This window comes from Miscanthus floridulus, chromosome 4 (assembly GCF_019320115.1).
Source record: "Miscanthus floridulus cultivar M001 chromosome 4, ASM1932011v1, whole genome shotgun sequence".
NCBI classification, from domain to species: Eukaryota; Viridiplantae; Streptophyta; class Magnoliopsida; order Poales; family Poaceae; genus Miscanthus; species Miscanthus floridulus.
In genome coordinates, this window is record NC_089583.1 from 61861432 (window position 1) to 61875482 (window position 14051).

Consider the following 14051-nt stretch of genomic DNA (forward strand, 5'->3'; position numbering starts at 1 on the left):
TGTAAGCATAGAGGATCCAAAATAGACCTTCTTCTATAGGCGGGTAGTACCCTAATCCACCAGTGACACAACATTTCATCTTGGCAGGAGTGTGAGGGTTTTCAAGGATGGTTTCATGCCTTGGCGGGAGGCAAAAGTGTAGACAAAAGACCTAAGCTAACCTCTTCACTCAGAGTGTGCAACACTTTGAGCCCTAACTGCTCCATGGCTGCATCTAGCTCCAACTCCTCCTAGTGGCCGGCACCATCCCAAGGTGCCATCGCAAGAAGAACACTAGCTTCCAGTAGAGGAGGCTACAATGGGAGGGGGCCATCCATCCCATGCCGTGTCGAGAACCACCCCTACGCATACCAGCCACCACTTTTTTGTTGCTATGGCTTGAAGACGCCTCGGTGAATTTTGTGGAGTGATGGAAACTTAGGATATTGGTACCACAGATGCTGTAGGGCAAATAATGTAACTCAATTTCTTTCTTGTTCATTCTGTTTTCACAATACAAATGCTAAAATCTTGCTGTACTTATGGTAATTTGGTTTTTTCATAGTTCGACTTAGATTGCGGGTTTTATGAGTGGTATGATCCCCCATATGGAAAATATCTAAAGACTTTGATTTTGGATTTACGTAACAAGATTTGGGAGCTAAAGGCGGAGGCCAATGTTAGAACAAATGAAGAACAACTACAGGAGGTGGAAGAGATTATGCCACAAATTGAAGAAATGGCCAGGGTTCCAATGAAGATGATGGAAGATTTTGTACCTTTGAGAAAGAAATGTGCTTCCTATTCTTCTTTCACCTATTTTGTACTTACCTTAGTTATTGGCATGTTCATTAACAAGTTGCTTAGTTCATCATCGTAGTAGATTCAAGTATCAATTTATGTATCAGACTAAAATCTGTCACTTTTGTACAACTATCGTTGAACTAAATGCAAGGGGATTAACCAGGTGTTCAATTTATTGAACTGTAAATGTTAGTATATCCAAGTATCAATTGATGTGTTGGAGGCATCCTACTTCCCTAGAGGCTAGGCCCTAGTACAGGGGCAACCAATTTATTGAACTATATATACACTCTCCTATGGTCCTACCACACCTTCCTCCCACCCATTCCCCGCTCTGCTCCCTTGCTCTGCTTCACCCGGCTAGTGTCGGACGAAAGGCAGCCTCTCTCGTGCTCACTGCTCCTTCACCTCCAACCTCATCGGTGTCCAAATCTTCAGCGCGCCATCTCTACTTCTCTGCTCCATCTGGATCTAAGGTAACTGCACTAGATCTGCTCCTTCACCAGATTCTTTATTCTTTTGTATTGCTCTCTTGTGCTCTCTGCTCCTTCACCTCCAACCTAGCTACAGTAATTTCCTTGGATCTACAGATGAAAATGCATCTTCTCATTCTGGAGTTTGTAGCCTTTTATCTCTGTGGAGTGCATCTTGTGAGCCTTTTTGTCCTTAGTATTGGTTCATCAAATCAGTGCTTTGTGAACAAAGTTGATGAGCTAAATGAAAGTGTACCAATGGAATGGATAGGGTTGTAGTGGTCAAGGCTCGGGATGACATGGAGATTGACAACAAGTCGATGCTTGTTAGCTTGGTGGTGCTGACCTACTTATTCACTATGAATGTATGGAACTCAAGTTGGATTCCTTTCAATCCGATAGTACTGACATTATGCTTTCCTTATGTTTTCTAAGTTTGCAGTTTGTCTTTCTTTCAATGTAAATCTGTGTGCCTTATTATTCACTATCGAACTCAAGTTGGCTTCCTTTCAATCTGAGTACTGGAATTGTGCTTTTCTTTGTTTTATAAGTGTGTAGTTTTGCTTTGTTTCAATGCCAAACATTAAAATTGTGTGCCTTACTATTCATCACCGTATCATACGAAGGTCTTCGAGTGGTACTAGGAACTAGCCACCAATGATGGTACTGTGCATTCACCGCTGCTTAGTTGCAAAATTTCTAATCCCGCGTTTGAACCCTCCCGCATGAAACTAATGAAAGTTTGATTCTCGCATGTCGTAAAAGTTATACAGAGAGCAAGCAACCCCTACCCCAACACCCCCCTCCTCCACTACCCCCTCTCTCCCCCCACACACATAGCTTTTCTTATCCTCATTGCTGTTGTTCATCATTGTCACTTCTACTCATCACTAGTGCTTAGTTCTTGCTCCGCGCTGGTGCACATCGCCGGCTTGCCCACATAGATCCACCAGTGAACGAGCTACTATTGTCACTAGCGTTGCCACTCATGCTCACCGCTGCCAGATCCAAAGGCAAGTGTAATAAGGCCTTACTTGCATCATCGTCCCTTCTCCTTGAAACTCACATCCTTACTAATGTTTATTGATGCAATTCCATGGTAGGGCAGCCTTATCTCTTCGGCCGGTGGTGTCCTTCTAGATCAAGGAGGCCCCCAACATGAGGAACGCAGTGGATAGCCTCTGTCACACCCCAAAAAAATTCCATTTTGGGTTGTGAATAGTTTTCACCGAATAAAATTAATGCTTTTATAATTTTCTCAAGTTTCCAAGATTTAATTAGGGTTTTTGCGATTTATAATGTGAAAATGTTGATTTTTAAATAACTTTTGTAATATAATGTCAAGGGTGTTGCATTCATGCGGGTTGCATTTGGTGTTTATGGGTGCAAATGGTTTTGAAATATGATAGAGCAACTGTTTCTTTCTCTCCGGGAATTTTCTAACCTTTTCTGGAATTAAATTCCTTTTTCCTTGGGCTTAATATTTTTCCTTGATCTTTGCAACAATCTTTTTGTGAGCTCAAACAACTTTAGTTGAGTTCCTCATCCTTCAATCTATCTCTAGGATTTTTTTCGGGGGTTTTTCTGAGCTCCAGGCTATCTTTCGTGGCTTAAAAAGCAATTCTAGGATTTTCTGGAATTATTTTAATTCACAAAATTAAAATAATCCCAAAACCCTAATTTTTCCACCGACCTAAACCCTACATATAAATACATGCCGCCATTCTCCTTCTCACGTTGATCACAAAAGTACGATCAGTTTTGCGAGCCACCATTCTGTTTGCCCTACATCTATCGCCGAAGTTGCGACGGCGAACTTTTTCGGCGAATGTTTCGGCGAGCATTTTCAGCCAGCTCCGATGTCCCCTGTGAATTCTAAGACCATCATGAGGTTCGTATCGATCTCCTCTACACTGTCTCATGTTTTGTTTTGCGAATCCATCACCGTTTGACCCATTCCCATATCTTCTTCCTTCTCCGGCGAGCAAGTTCCATTGCTGGCCACTCCCTTCCTTCTCCGCTGCATCGTGGCCACTGCTGCTGCATGTCAGCCGGCCGGCCAAGCCCTCTGCCTGGCCAAGTGCGCCTCCTCCCTCGCTCAGCATCTTGCTCTGGCCACCACTGCTGCCTAGCTAGCCACCATCGCTGCTCTCTGGCCACCACTGCTGCGTAGCTGCTACGCTGCTCGTTGGCTATTGCGCCGCCCAGCTGCCGGCCGACTGCTCGTCCTCCCTAGCTAGCCACCCTGCATCCTAGCTAGGCTTGCTTTCCCCGGTCAACCCCTGCTCCTTCCCCTGGCTAAGGCCGCCTGTTCCCCTGCCCCTTCCCTGCATGTGCGTGAACAACAGTCCCTGCCATAGCTGATTAGATCAGAGGTAGAAGAAGGGCATATCCATGAATAAAGTTTTCTTAAATTGTAGATAGGTCCCTAGTTCATTTAAATTCCGTCCTTTTCATCTATTATTCGCTCATATCTAATTTGAATTCAATTCTTTTCAGTTTCATCTCTCTAATATGTATCTCTATCATTGTTTAATCCCGCCAATACTAATTATTTTATTTATTTCAGCGCTTTTCAAGTGAAATACCTGAAATGCCCTCCTCGCGATAAATCTTTCGGAGTTCGTATCTTTTCCGCCCGAACTCCTGTTTTCAGTGGTTTTTGCGCTCATGCGATCGTAGAAACAAGACCTATGCGTAAGTAACCTTTTCATAAGTTGTTTATCATGTTTGGTGTACTGCTTTTATTTATTTGTATATGTTTGCTTGTATGTCTATGCGCCCAAAGTTTGCCATGATAGAAGAGAAGTCATCGGTGGATCCCGAAGACCAAGAGTTGAGTTGTTATGCAGTTTCTAAGCCTAAGGCAAGTGTCCTTGACCTTCTTGCTCCTACATTTGTTTTACTTTGAGTTAGTTTAGTTAGACCATTAGTTGCATGCTAAGTCATAATTTGAATCCTATGTTTGAGTTTACTAGAACTTGATGTTATCATCCTTGTAATCCTAGGTTGGTTGGGTAGCTGTCTTGCTTAGCTTGCAGTCTTGGGTTGGAAAGGTTATCATTTAATATTGATTAATGATTTATGCAAACTTGGGTTGGTAATGTTTATAGCAACATGGCGAATAGGAATCCTGGTAGGATGGTTGGTTTTGGTGGAGGTGTGTGCCAGATTTTGGGTAAATGTTTTCTGGTGGATTGTTGGAGTTGGTGGAATGGATTGTGCTCATTCCTGCTTGGATTCTAAGGACCGGTTCATGGACAAGTAACCTAGCTTAATAGCGCAACCTCGAGGGCTATATGGCTCTGGCCTTGGCCAAGTAATTAGTTTCCTCCAAGTTATGCTACATCGGGTCAGTTTGTGTGGCACAAGAGGGGGCTTCTGCAGTGGTGTTGGTACCCACTGTTAGCGGTTAGAAACCTTAGTGAAGGTGTAAAATAGACTTGGAGTGACTTTGTAAAGGCCTTGTAGTGTGACCCCGCTTGAGCACCTAGGAAGTGTGAAGCGTGATGGGAAACATGACTCGTGGTGAAAGTGTGCAACCTCTACAGAGTGTAAAACTGATATATCAGCCGTGCTCATGGTCAAGAGCGGCCTAGACTTCTACTTGATTAGATGGCTCTAGTTTAGTTGGGAGGCTTGGATGGAATCCAAGTGTTGGTTTGCTTGGATGGGATCCAGGTGTGGTGCTCTGATGGGATTCGAGTGTTGGTTACAGTGGTTCTTCATGGTGAAGGAAGATCTCACCTAGTTAAATATGTGTTTAAGGTTTAAGGTAATAGGTGTGTTGCTTAAGGGCTTGTGTTAAACCCTATTAGCCTTTCCTTATGTTGGCCTGCATGTCATACTTTCCTACACTTGCAGAGTACATTTCGATGTTCTCACCCTTCTCTTTGTCCTCTTTGCTACCCCACCTAGTGGTTCAGACTAGAAGATGGAGTTTCTAGAAGATGGCGTTTCCTGAAGATGGTGTTGATGCTAGGCTGGTGTACCCCTAGTCAGCTGCCTAAAGGGATGGAGACCCTACTCTACTGAACTCTGATGTAATTTTGTGTTTAGACCCTCTGGTCATTTTTTATATATGTAATAGCTTTTATAATAAACATTGCAATGTATCATTTTTATCGTCGCATGTATGAATAAACAGATCCTGGCATACATGTGATGTGCATTCGGTTTTGTTTTATGAAACCAGGTGTGACTCAGACAATGTGCATGCTGACAACATCCGCTACCTCCCTACGCGGTCCTTGTGCTGTTGCAAGTGTGTCTATCGCTACTAGAAGCACATCATGTCTGACTCCTATCACCTGTAAGAAGATTTCATAGACTGTCATTAGCTTCTTCTTTGGCAGCTACTGGAAGGGTAATCACCACTTCACCAGTATTACCTGTGAATGGCCCTGCTTGTCCTTCTTGCCTTTCCCTTCAAAAAGTCCTAGTCTTAGATTGTTGCAGTGGCCTCGTCCTTTGCTAGTGTGCTGGGCCTGATGGATTACTACTGCTATGTTGTCTACAATCCGGCGACCCACAAATGGCATGTACTACCGCATAGCATCCGTTCTGTTGGTTAGGCTCACTTAGGTTTCAACCCAATGTCCTCGCACTTCCATGCGATTGAATTTGTTGAGGTGGAGGGTGCGTGCGTAGGTGTGGAGATCTACTCATCGAAAACTACAGCATGGATGTTTAAGGAATCTGAATGGGGCGAGGGTATTGTTCTACATTCAAAATCAAGAAGTGTTTTTCTTAATGGTTTTATACACATGCTTGAGTACTCTGCGATAGTTGCTGTGGATATGGAGGAAAAGACATGGAGGACAATTCGTAAACCACTTGGTGCTAAAATGTCCATCCATCAAGCTCAGGGTCACCTGTGTGTGTGTTGTGCTGATTTTCACAATATGTCTTGGCTTTTAGTGTGGATACTTGAAGACTATGATACTGATAACTAGAATTTGAAACATGTTGTGGACACAGAGGAATTGTTTGGACACATGAATATTAAAGTTGGTTCTGATCTTTGTGATGAGGAGTACAGAGTGATTATAGTTCACCTAGAATGAAATTTCATTTTCCTTGTTGGCAAGGATAGAACACTGATTGCATATGACATGGATCGCAGAAAGGTTCATTTCATCCATGCCCGTGTCATCCGCTTTTGTAGATCAAGAGGGTGTTTCCATGAGTAGGTCTTACTATCTTCCTTATGTTCCCTTATTCATGGAGTCATTAGTAGAGTAGTAAAGGTGCATTTGCTGTATTTCATCGTCACAACAATCTTTGTTTAGGTAGGGAGTTATTTTCATTCTATGTATATATAGGCCAATTTTGGCTTGTTAACTAAAGGAATGGTATGTTCAATATTATTAATTCTGCTACTTTATTTAGGTTGTTGATTAGCACTACTAGAAATATCTACTTCTATGATGATCAGCTTTCATCACTGAATGGAGCCAAATTCATCATAATTTCAGTTTTATGATGAATTTATGATGAAAAACTGGTTTGTCATAGATGCCACGTCATTCTTGCAATTCTATGATTCTAGAAAATCATCATAGAATTGGATAGATCTATGACGAAAACTGACCGCCATAGAACTGCTTTGCCATATGTGGCAAGGGGACAGCCACGCTGGTGGGTGCTTCTATTGGAGATGCTTTCCACTGTATACATGCTATAGCCGGTTGCATTGGAGATGGGTTAGGTACATGTCACCTTCTTATTGCACAACATGGCCATCTCTAGTTCTTGCACATTTTAGGTTCTTACCGGACCATGTGTTGGGACCCTGTTGTTTCATATGTCAGTTTTCTATTGGCACATGTGTCGTGTTGCAGTTGGGTCATGTGTCACTTCTCCATTGGATCAAGTGTTGTATGTTTTATTGGTCCACATGGCATGACCACAATACCCCGCATGTCTTTCTTTTACTCAACCACTGTGTCTCGATGTTGTACGTCCGTGTGTCAGTTTTTTATTAGGCCATGTGTCGCGCCCTAAGCTACCAATGTTTCTTTTTCTAATTCGACAATGTGGTAGGATGGATTGGTACCATGTATTTTGTTTGTTTGGCCCACGTTCCCTGTCTGGTTGTTACACGTGTCATTCACTGGTTCGTCTATGTGTCATATTCTTATTTAACAACAGTGCCAATGCTGAATCTATCACGTGTAGACCAATCATTACATCAGAGAAAATGATTTAGATCTACACTGTTGCACAAAATGACTACATGCATAATTATATTGAACCTGAATTAAATAATAGCAGCTCAGCTTAGTAGCAAACCACTGATAGAGTTCACATATCAAGCCACCAAAATTTTATATCAAAACAACAAACAAACCACATGTTCACTGCATCAATAAGACTGAGAGTTACCAACACTTAAGAGCATGATATGCTCACGGAGCTTATTGTACTCCTTGTGTTGCTATTTCTTGAACTTCTCAAACTCCCTATTAGTGTTTTCTGCCTTCCTCTTTAGTTGATCCACTTGTTTGGTGAGGACAACTGAACTTTCCTGATGAGCAGCAAGCCATTCCTGAAGTCTAGAGTAGCTTGTCCTAATACTAGCATTGTTCAAAGAAAAGGTGTTGCAGCTGGCCTTGGAGAGTACCTTGGAAACAACATCAGCAACATGTTCTGCTCGCATAGTTTCCATGGCTTCCTACAAAAACCAAGGAGTAAACATTAGGAAGAGGACTTAAATTGCAGAACTAAGAGATTATTTCAATACAAGTAATGCATAGGTCTTCCTCAACCTAGTACCAATAGAGATTCATAAGCACAATGCATAGGTAACATATTAATTGTTGTAATATTACAACTTCAAAATGATGGTGCCACTTTAGGCTTCTACTTTTCCTTCTTTTATGCCAATGGTTTCAGCAAATTTCAAGATAAGCAAATGAAGGTACTTACCACTGCTTGTCTTGTAGCATCGCTCAGTCCCGTGTTGCTACTCGTTTGGAAGTTGTTGAAGATTCCCACTTCATAAACATATTCATGAGGTCGATCATGTTCTTCAATGAGCACTTCTTGATCGTGTCCTGTGTCCTTCCTATTTTTGTCCTTCTGTTAAAATTGCACATGCCTTTCTATTGACACAAAAGGCATTGTGTATTTGATATAAAAAGAGTAACACAACCATCACTTACATATGCTTGTAGGTGGGCAATATAGGAGTGAGATCCTATAACCTGGTGGCACTTGACTTTTGCATGGTTTCACTTGTTCTGCTCTGAGACTGCCAATAACCATAATTGTGTTAGACAATTATGGTTTAGGTAGAAGAGCAAGTGCACTGAGACTAGCCAATAATTGTGTTAGACATAGGAGAGGTTATTGGCAGTCTCAGAGCAAAGAATTGAATTGCACTGCTACCTAAACCAACCCCCTCCCATCCCAACAAGATAAGATAGAACAATCACCTCAATTGCAAGGGGTACTTGCTCTTCTAAATCTATATCTGTATCACCATATCCCTGAACACGCTCCTCTACTTTACGAAGATATTTTGAATGTCAACATATAGATCACAAAGGCATTTATTGAGTTAACCTTATACCAAATGTCAACAAAACAGAGCAGGAGCATGCAAATTAAGTGCCTAAACTACAGCTTATACTGGAAGCCATTACTTGAATAAAGCACATGTAAACCACAGCTTATATGGAAGCTATTATACTCATATAAAGCACATGTGAACTACATATCAACTAAGAAACATGTAACCCCATCACTATATATCTACATGTCCTAGGTTCAACCACTAGAGTACAACACGCATCATAAAATGAATTTGGGTACCTCTTCCTATTCCTAGCTATGCTGCGTCGTCGGCACCGCCCTCTTGTCATCCTGGTCGTGGAAGTTGCACGATCAACGTTGATGAAGGGGCAGCAGATCTGGTGTGGCGATTGTCAACGATGATACTAGGGCTCGGTCGTGATAGGTGTTGACATAGGGGGTCCAGTTCCAACATGTATCGCCGCTAACGATGGTCCTTCCACCATTAGTGGACCTGTTCTGGCTAGGGTTCAAAAAGGTATGAGAGAGGGTGCGGCTAGAGAGTGTTGAGGGAGTAAAGCTGCTATGCCGATGCGCCAAGCTAGGGTTCAGACCGGGGTGGCAGAGGGGGCTAGGATTTAGAGCGAGAGGAGAGATGGTGCGGTTGGTCTAGCTGGAGATTAGAGATAGAGGCAGAGACGATGACTCCTTGTGCTTTAATGTGGGCATCACAAATACCCTTTTCTGAAATCAATGGCGTGGTAAACTAATTTTCCATGAGAAGGGCAAAAGAGAGAGATCTAATTTTTTGTTTGTGTTGGCGGCACTACTGGGCGCGGGGATTTCATTTTTGCCAGAAATCAAATTTTCGCATGGGCAGATCACCGCCCTGTCCGACATCTTGTGAGCAGAGACCGAATTTCATATGATGAATGGTGATGATATATAGTACAGAGTAATACACTAATGTGTATTAACCATTGGATCACAAATATTTATCCCCAAGTTTCGGTGGACGACGACTCTTGATAGCGTTTATGTGTCCGTAATACAATTGTGCGAACACGTAGGATAGTCCATGTAACACCTCAGTGTTATGGTTGCACTAAAACACTTGCATCACATGAGCATGTGCATCATCATCTCATTCATAAGAATCATACCATGATGAATGTTATCATTTCATGTGTGTTTCTATTTGAATTGCTTGGTTTTATGCTAGCATTTGTGTGTGCTCATGTGTGGTCTATGCAAATGTATGTCAAATGTCCTCTTAAACAACTTATCTACACTTAGAATGTCATTAGGAACAATGTTCATGTTGATCATATTGCCTAATTATGCTTCCAAGTAATAGTTTGACTTGTGTTGACCCCTAGAGCTCTTTTGTTTGACTATTTAAAAAGTAAGCTTAGATTGTTTGCATGGTTGTGCACCCTTAAGCAAAGTTGTAGGAAATTTTATAAGGAACAAAAGTTATTTTATGACCATCTCACGAAAATGTGCAGAACATGCTCAAAAAGGACCCACAAGTCAGTTTTGGGGGCTATTTGGAGACATAAATTTTCTAAGTCTGAAGACTGAATTTTAGTTTCAAGTATCGATGTTCGGAGCCTTGTATCTCCCTAACTAGGCCGAACCAGCTCTACCTCCAATTGGTAAAGTTGTAGTCCTCACTTAGATCTCCAACTTTGTCAACTACGCCATGAGCTAGATCATCACGGTTTAGGAGATATGAAGTGAGGAACTTGCTTTGTCAGTCGGCACTGATGAACACTGAATCAGAAATTCAGACCGGCACAGTGGCCGACTGGCCGCAGGCCACTGCTGCCATGCGGATACCACATGCTGTGGCTGGCCTAGCGCCATTGCCCGTTGTCGACCACAAGAGGCCGCGTCCGTCTGCCCTCCCACTCGCTCTCATTCGCTCTCTCCCTCTCTCGCGTGCGTCTAAGGCACCAAGAAAGCGGAGCCGCCGTCGTCGCCATTGCTCCCCAAGCCATGCACCCTTGGCATCGTGTCGTTGCTCACTCTAGCTAGCCTCAACTCCATCATAGTCTCCTTTAGTTCGTCCACCTCGCCATTGAGCCAGAGAGTCAAGGTAGAGGTCGTATTTCTTCTTCCCCGTGGCGGAGCGCCATTGCCGCCGAGAGTTCCATCGAGCTCTCACGCGCTCGCCGCCGCATCTTGCCTCGCTCCATCTCACCCATAGCCCTGCCTTGAGCTCCTCTATCATGTCATCATCTCCATGTAGTCGCCCGACCTCGGGTGTGGTCGCATTGTCATTCCCGTCACCGTCCGGACCTCGCCGGAGTTGGAGCTCACCGTGGCCGACCACCACCGGAGCCCTCTCACTCCTTTTTTGCCTTCCCTTAGTTTCCCTATGAGCCCTTGAAGCTCGTACCAAGCTTAGCCACGCCCTACATGGCCGAACCTCGCTAGAGCACCATCGGATCCCCTCCACCGTCTGCCATGCACGCTGCCGTCCTAGCTAGAGCTCAGTAGCGGTTGAGGGGAGGGCATAGTTAGGTGCGACTCGTTGAGGCAAGCACGCCGGTGCCCTTGGCCTCGCCGGAGTCCTCACCGCTAGTGAGCAAGTGCAGGTCAACCACCGCTCCTCTGCTCTGCTCCCTCTGGCCGGTGGGACCGTTGACCCCGTGGGTCCCGCACGTCAGTGACCCATATTTAGGTTTTTGGTGATTTAAATGCAGATTTTGATGCTGTTTTGTAAAATTCATAACTAGAGTTTGGTTGATCCAAATTGGGTGGTTCCAATTTTGTTAGGATCTTGGTGAAGTGTAGTAGTTAGGAAAAATATAACATGAGCACTTGTAGTAAAGTGTCTGTGGGAATTAAATTGTAACTTAAAATGTGTTTTTAAATGGATGCAAACTTGCTTAACTCATCTAGAGTTCCTATGACCCAAAAATTATGAAATTTGTATGGTGAGCTCTTCTTGATGAGTAGAAGCTCTAGTAAAAATTTGAGAGTCAGTGCATGAATAGTTTTTGAGTTATTAATTTCCCTTTTATAATTAGATGATCCTTGTGTGAATTTTAATAATTAATCTATGAATCCACTGCCCATAAAATTTATTGGAGGTTGTCCTGGTACCTTAAGAATGCTAAAAAAAATATTTCTTCTATTGTTTGACACTTTTCAATAGGGTTTCTAATTTAGGCCAAAATCAGCCTCGTTGCCTTGTTATTTTTGTGTAGGATGTTTCTATTGGTAACTTTGGGTAAAATTTTTACAGTAGCCTACTTAGAGCATGTAGTACCTACTGTAATTGTTTTAGATTAAATGGTGTAGTTTTCATATATGTTTATTATTCCCCTTAAATAACTAAATAAATTAAGAAAGGCATTAAAAGAAATGAATCGGTGGTGAACACCTTACTTTTTGGTGTGCTTTTGATATGTGTGATGAGTTAGTAAAGTTGGTTTTATTCATTTACATGTTTGCAATATAAGTTAATAATTATTTTCTTGCATTATGTCTTTCTAGACAGTTCTGGGAACTTTGCAAAGTTCACCATGATAATTTGGTTTTCTGGGAATCATGTGAATACCAAAGTTGTAGTGCACTTACTAAACTAGCTTGTGTTAAAATTTGGTGGCATTTGGCCAAGTAGTTTAGGAGATATGGCTGTTCTCAGTTTGAGTCCAGTTTTGGCTGCTCTCTGTCTTGTGAGGATAGATTTCTGTTGTTAAGTGATTTCGACCTGGTAAAAGTTAGAATCATGCCTTGAGGTCTGAAAATGAATTTTTGGCAATTTCATAAGATTTCCAAATTGTCTTGTTGCATGTCATTTGGATTTGTAAATCTCAAGTTATGGTCAATTTACTATGCTGTTGTAAATTCCCAGTTGTTGCTGAAATATGAATGATGGTGTGAATGCTTTGTAGCATTGTTCTTGTTGATTGTTTAGGTGATAGGCTAACTTGAGAAAATGCTTAGGTGCAGGTGCTAGGTCCTTAACTGAAGATGAGCAATTGTATATTAGGTTGTCTAAACTTGGTAAGTTAAAGTGATTTGAATAGAGCTTAAGTTAGAATATGTGTAATGCAGTAAGCATGTGTATTCCCCGAGCATCCCTAACTTCGTTCATGTGCATCCATGATATTTATCTTGCGCATACATGCAATAGGTGTGCCGGAGGGAGTGATGCTTCTGGAGTTCGAGGGAGCGAGCCAGGAGGAGGAGCCCAAGGTTCAGGCAACCGACGAAGCAGCCATCGAGGAGGAGTTGCCTAAGTGCCCTGACCACCGCCCATCCTCTTCTTGAAAGGCAAGCCCCGGAGCATTCTAAGTCTCCCATATTTTTACAAATATCTTGAGTATCTTTTTATTGTTGATGATGCATTAAGTATAGGAATTGATTGGAACCAATTGTTACATTATATCCTTACCTTGTCCAGATAAAATCCTATGAATCCTAATTAAGTGTAGGATCGAATGATGCTTAGCTATGCTTAGACCGGTAGAAGTCAGGTGATTTCCTATCACCTACGAGATGTAGGATGAGCTCTGGTCATGGTTGGCTATATTTTCTATCATGGAAAAGAACCATGGGTTAATAATAAAAAGAGACCAGACGGGATGATGGTAGTGCAGCAACAAGGCATGGAGGTCTTGGGTGTGAATCTATCCCCGTCTGTGTCGTTTAAGGACCGATTCGCTGTACGTCCTCATGTCATGTTGAACGTAGCCTAACACTTAGCTGGCCAGATAAGTCATTCCGACCGCAAAGCCTAGTAGTTTGACTTAGGCTGGGAACCGGGGGGTCATGCGCATTCTAGAGGCAGTAAGGATGTGCTTGGGGACATTGGCGTGAGTCCAAGGGGTCAGGTGTTTAAAAGTCTTGCACTTCCTGGTAGAGTGTCACCCTTGAGGATGCGGCGTTGTCTGGACCCGCGACTCTGGAGTTGTACCAAAGGTGACTTGATTGCGACCCTAATGGGGGAAGCAGGGTTTGTGTTAGGAATACCCCTCCAGCTGGATAGGAATCGATTCGAGTCGCCGTCTCTCCCGGATAGTGAGAACTTGACTGAGCAACTGGCAATGTAGATTCACTTAATTTAATGATATGGTTAAATGGAGGATGATGATAATGTTGCCACAGTTTATACCTGCTATGGTTAATAATGTTTGCATCTTAATCAAGTGATTGCTTAGTACAAGTGCTAATTTAGATGATAGGATAATGGCTAAAAGTCACTGCTAGCTCAGGTTAAGAGTTGATCATTATTAGTTATGCTTTTTAGCAAAAAGAAAG